Source organism: Oncorhynchus gorbuscha, linkage group LG24 (genome assembly GCF_021184085.1).
Source record: "Oncorhynchus gorbuscha isolate QuinsamMale2020 ecotype Even-year linkage group LG24, OgorEven_v1.0, whole genome shotgun sequence".
Lineage (NCBI taxonomy): Eukaryota > Metazoa > Chordata > Actinopteri > Salmoniformes > Salmonidae > Oncorhynchus > Oncorhynchus gorbuscha.
In genome coordinates this window covers 16082367-16088425 of record NC_060196.1, presented here as the reverse complement: position 1 = coordinate 16088425, position 6059 = coordinate 16082367, and the positions used below count along the sequence as shown (strand labels likewise).

At 39.3% G+C, this 6059-nt stretch overlaps 2 non-coding genes across 2 annotated transcripts; one reads left to right on the top strand and one right to left on the bottom strand.

The window, feature by feature from the left end:
- Positions 1–2462: 2462 nt before the first annotated feature.
- trnar-ucu lies at positions 2463–2554 on the bottom strand. The gene is given in 2 exon segments: positions 2463–2498; positions 2518–2554. It is a non-coding gene; the product is annotated as a tRNA-Arg (tRNA).
- A 527-nt stretch (positions 2555–3081) lies between these two features.
- Positions 3082–3154, top strand: trnak-uuu. Its single transcript has one exon. It is a non-coding gene; the product is annotated as a tRNA-Lys (tRNA).
- Positions 3155–6059: the final 2905 nt, after the last annotated feature.

The following is a 6059-nucleotide window of genomic DNA, read 5'->3' as shown; positions in this document are numbered from 1 at the left end:
ATTGAATCTCATTATACACTGAACAAAAATATAAAATGCAACATGCAACAATTTCAAGGATTTTACTTAGTTACAATTCATATAAGGAAATCAGTCAATTGAAATTAATTAATTAAACCCTAATCTATGGATTTTAAATGACTGGAAATACATATGTTGGTCACAGCTACCATAAAAACAAAGGGGCGTGGATCAGTAAACCATTCCATATTTGGTGTGACCACCATTTGCCTCATGCAGCGCAAAACATCTCCTTCACATAGATGGGTGGTGACATTTAATTTAATTTTAATTTTACCTTTATTTAACCAGGCAAGTCAGTTAAGAACACATTCTTATTTTCAATGATGACCTGGGAACAGTGGGTTAACTGCCTGTTCAGGTGCAGAACGACAGATTTGTACCTTGTCAGCTTGGGGGTTTGAACTCGCACCCTTGCGGTTACCAGTCCAACACTCTAACCACTAGGCTAACCTGGATTCATCCCTGAAGAGCACACTTCTCCAGTTCGCCAGTAGCATTCGAAGTTGAGCATTTGCCCACTGAAGTCGGTTACGACACAGAACCCTGATGAGGACGACGAGCACGCTCATGAGCTTCCCTGAGATGGTTTCTGACATTTTGTGCAGAAATTATTTGGTGGCTGGTCTCAGACATTCCCGGAGGTGAAGAAGCTAGATGTGGAGGTCCTGGGCTGGCATGGTTACATGTGGTCTGCCAAATTCTCTAAAACGATGTTGGAGGAGACTTATGGTAGAGAAATTAACATTACATTCTCTGGGCAACAGCTCTGGTGGACATTCCTGCAGTCAGCATGCCAATTGCACTGTGGTGTTGTGTGACAAAACTGCACATTTTAGAGTGGCCATTTATTGTCCCCAGCACAAGGTGCACCTGTGTAATGGTCATGCTGTTTAATTAGCTTCTTGATATGCCACACCTGTCAGGTGGATGGGTTATCGTGGCAAAGTATAAATGCACACTAACAGGGATGTAAACAAATTTGTGCACAAAATTTGAGCGAAATAAGCTTTTTGTGTGTATGGAACATTTCACATGTTGTGTTTACATTTTTGTTCAGTGTATAATATGCATCATCCAATTGCAACATCTGCCTATTCCTATACATATTCTCTTAAGAACAATATAAAGCCTTCCTATATTTTGTTTCATTCCAATCACATTCTGCCTAGTGGCACGTGCGAGTTTTGGCCACATGAGAAAACAATTGTGACTATTCAGCTAACCATCCTAAAATCTCATTAGAAATTAGGTGGTGTATTTGTGTAACAGTAACTTTTTATACAGTATTATTATATTTGTTTCTGTTATGTAGAATACTAATGAATCATTATGTGATCTTCCAAGGCGCTGATTAAGCTTTGATTTAACCTTACTCACACCATTGTAAGAAGTGGTGGAGAGACACTCAGGATGAAATCTAGTGCTGCTGGAGCACACCCATCTTTTAATATTGTGGGGTGGTTTTGTGCTCTATGGAACACTAGTCAGATTGAATAAGGTAATACAAATCTGTGGGAATATCATTGGAGAAAGCCAGGAACCCCTCAGGGACATCTATATAAAACAAGTGATGAAAAAGGGGATAAAAATATCCTTGGGCATTACACACACACTCAGGCATTGTGGCCCTTCCTCCCGCTAACTGCAACCAATCAATCATGTCCCACATTAAATCAACAAATTCAAACACCACTTATTTAGAAAAATAGTTGATTTGTCCTATATAGAAGTTCCAACCTGTCTCTTGGAATCACGTTGCGCTTATGATAAGATATATATATGGTGTGGTAGGCCTAATGGGGACATTAAATACTTCTCCATTGTTGAGAACTGATATTCTGCACAGTGCATGCCAATATGTCTGGCTACTGAGCTCTCATCTCCCTGACCATTCCAAGATGGCGGCTCCCATAGCCTAGTTTATGTTAGCATGCTAACAGGAATGCTAACGTTCTAATGTATGCTTGCCTATCTATGGATTTATACTTTTTATAATGTTCTGTTAGCTTACACTGTTCATAATGTTTTAGCCTTCTGGCTATATTAGCTTATCCCCTTCTTTAAAACTATGGGTCCACCTTACCCGGGTGGTGCTCTCCTTTCACAGAGGTTTGAAGTAGAGGAAGCAAAGTAAAAATGCCCCTCACTCAGTAGTGTTAGTCATTAATCCCCATTAATTGAAATAGGCCTACCTTGGACATTGACGTGACAAACAGATATATACCCTTCAAAGTAATTACCTAGATTATAATGGTCTACATTAACTATTATTTAGATATATGCTATAAAAAAAATGATATCAAGTAAAAAACTTGACGTGAGAAATGCATAGAGATTAAAATTGTTTGATATGCCTTGAGGAGTGTAAAGACCGTACTGGTTGCACTTCAGGGAAAAAAACGTGGGTTATATGAAATTACTGAAATCCGCAAAAGATGCGACTCCGGTGGGACTCGAACCCACAACCTTTGAATCACTCCTCAAGTGCTTGACTAGAAGTCCAATGCGCTATCCATTGCGCCACGGAGCCACCTGTTGATAGGTAACGGACTAGCTCATATAAGGTTGCGGTGTCCCGAAATACCTTACACAATAACGTCACAATGGTCGCGTCATATGTGAAGGAAGACAAGTTGATTATTATTCATTTTTTTTTAAAAACAGAAGTGTAGATGTCAAATGCTGTTTTTGTGTACATACACTAAACAACTCAGTTCCACAAAAAAGAGGAGTGCATTGTAAGTGAATAAAGTATAATCTACATTAGCCCAGATAATTTTGCTGTGGTATGCAACAATAATGTAATTTGCTGGTGGCTTCTGGCCGAGATCTAAAACAGTTTACGTTTAGCTTGCCACGGACGAGTTTTGCAGTGAATGGAACAGAAAGGGACAGCTATTTCGCATTGTCAATAGGGAAAGATTCACATGTTGTTTAGTGAAATAAGCGAATATATGGCGCTAGCTGACATTGTAACTATATGAACAGCTGGTCCTGAGACGAGGTTAGCGTTTTAGAAATTTGTTAAAATAACATACGTGACTAGCTGAAGCCAGAGCCCGGATAGCTCAGTCGGTAGAGCATCAGACTTTTAATCTGAGGGTCCAGGGTTCAAGTCCCTGTTCGGGCGATGTTTTTAATATTTTTACCTGCTAAATATTGCTGGACAATCTTACATTTCATTAGCTAGCTAGGCGGCTGAACGAAATTTTGCACTCAAAGGCACATTGAAGACCCCGCCCAAGTTGTATTCTGTGTTTACACTAATTTGTTAAATTCACAAGGTTCGTTTCTTATATTTGAAAATAAAAGAGAACCGCACACTCTAGGAGCTCAGATGCAAAAATGTAATTACCAAAGTTTCGACAGCCAAGCTGTCTTCATCAGGGTTAATCACAAACACTGCGGAATTACTCATTTATGTAGTGTCAAAAGACACAGGTGTCTGTAATCATGGCCAAGAGTGGCCTAATATCATTGGTTAATTATCAAATATTAAAATGGCATACAAAGAACAGCATACAAACAAATGGAAAGCATACATTCCTTTTAGACTACACAAGCTTACAAACAATTACAATGGCAGTCACAATAATCACAAGGGAACAAGGGTCTTTAAGTTAAAGATCCAGACATCCTCTCGTTTTAACAATGGAGAACAGTCTATTTTCAAACCTCTCAAATGTTTTCTTGCCTAACATCATTATTTGGAAACGGTATATTGTTGATATTTTTGTTCTATGGAGAGGTGATGCAAAACTGCTCCAGGCTTTCCATGATTTTCTTAACTCCTGTTCTGATCATTTGAGATTTACTATGCAATCTGATACACGTCAAATCAGCTTTCTTGATCTTCTGATCTTGTGTGAAGATAATGTTCTATACACTGATCTTTACAGGAAGCCTACTGATCGTAACAGTTTGTTGAGGGCAGATAGTTGTCACCCACTTCCCTTGAAAAATAGTTTGCCCTACAGCCAATTGTCGAATCAAAAGAATTTGCAAAAAACAATCAGATTTCGACAGAAATATGGCTGAGACGCAAAGAAAGTTCAAGGAGAGGGGCTACAAAAATGATCAGATTAATATTGCCATTGAGAAAATTCCAAACAAAACGAGACGACCTTTTTCAAGGTCAGTCTCGCAAAAAGACGCATTCTTGTGTTCTAACTACCCGCTATTCAAAGCGTTCTGAACAATTACAAACATTGGCACATTCTAAAATCCGAGGATAGTCTCGGTAATGGGTTTTCGAACCTTCCTTTGGTCGTATTCTCGCGGGGCAGAAATCTCAGAGACCAATTGGTGCACTGATTTACCACCCCAAGATATTCCTGAACAACGTCTATTTGCGCCCCTACTGGATGTAATGGCTGTGCTCAATGCAATGGTACTTATAAAATGTAGATCCCTCAAACACCCACAAACAGGGAAATCGATCCCAATCAAAGGTGTTATTACGTGTTCCACTAAGGCAGTTGTCCTTGTGGTAAAAAAATATGGGTGGGTAAAACAACGCGCGAATTAAAAGTACGTATCTCAGAGCATCGTAGCACCATTAGGTGTAAAAACGTTACTTACCCAGTTGCGGCCACCTTCTTGGAGGCAGGCCACTCGATTTCGTCTATACGTTATATTGGCATCGAACATGTCACCCTCCCTAGGAGAGGGGGTGACCTTGATAATTTATCGTTAAAACGAGAGGCTGGATCTTTAACTTAAAGACCCTTGTTCCCTTCGGTCTCAACGTAGACCTGAAGCCATTCTTGTGATTATTGTGACTTTGCCATTGTTTGTAAGCTTGTGTCGTCTAAAAGTAATGTATATGATCGTATGCTATCCATTTGTTGTTTGTATGCCATTTTAATATTTGATAATTAACCAATTATATGCCACTCTTGGCCATGATTACAGACACCAGTGTCTTTTGACACTATATAAACGAGTCATCCCGCAGTGTTTGTGATTATACCCTGATGAAACGTTGGTAATTACATTTTTGCATTCGAGCTCCTAGAGTGTGCGGTTCTCATTTATTTTCAAGTTTTCTACTCCTCTAGCCAGCACTTCGCCTAAATAGGTGTGCGTTTATTTTTCTTCTAGATAGTTTCTTATATTTATCAGTTTTAAAGGCCTCCAAGCTGTAATTATGTAATAGTCAATAAGAAATAAAGAATAGCAGTCTACTTTCACATAATTTGATTGGAATATCACTTTCAGGGCCCTCTGGTGAACGTTTCTCGATGCGGGCCTCATCTGGGCATTTCCCAAACATGCCGCTATGTGGAGACATTGACCATGTACGGTTTGTCTTTATGGGCTGACATAGGCCCCTTTTCAGTGCTCGACTTTCGCCTACATAAAGAAAGTGGGTTCCCATTCAACGTAGCCTAGAATTACGTTTCTATTACTTCTAAACAAAATAACTTTGTTCTCATAGGCTTACAATGTCATTTTAACAGTCACTAAGGTTATATTTGGTGGTGATCTTTGCTAAATTATTTTGGATGTAGCAGTTGTGAGCTAGAACTCTAACGCTCATTGACAGTCTGTAGCAAAACATTTTACTTGAAGTTGACTGTTTAAGTATGCCGTTTATTTGCAATGACACGTATATTAAGCAGGACATTCATACAAGCCTTAATCCAATTGTACAACCCAAAGGTTGTGTAACATGTAACGTTAGCTGCATGCTTTTTTTTGCCTCAGTTCTATGAGAACTCCGGTTTCTGCACCAAACTTGCAGTAGTCACCCTAGTGTCGCAATGTTTGCAAACACAGAAAGTGGTCTATAGGCATCTTATTTCCAACTTCTCTGATGGAACAGTATTGCTATTTTGGGGGGAATCCTGCAACACAGTCATCGATGCATGTGTAAGTGACAGGCAAGGTTATTGAATGATAAATTAATGATTCCAACACAATATATGCAATTCAGCATACCCTTCTATTCAAATCTATAGTAGAGTGCATACATTTTCATGTGGCCTTTGTGGGAATTGAACCCACGACCCTGGTGTTGGTAGCTCCACAAA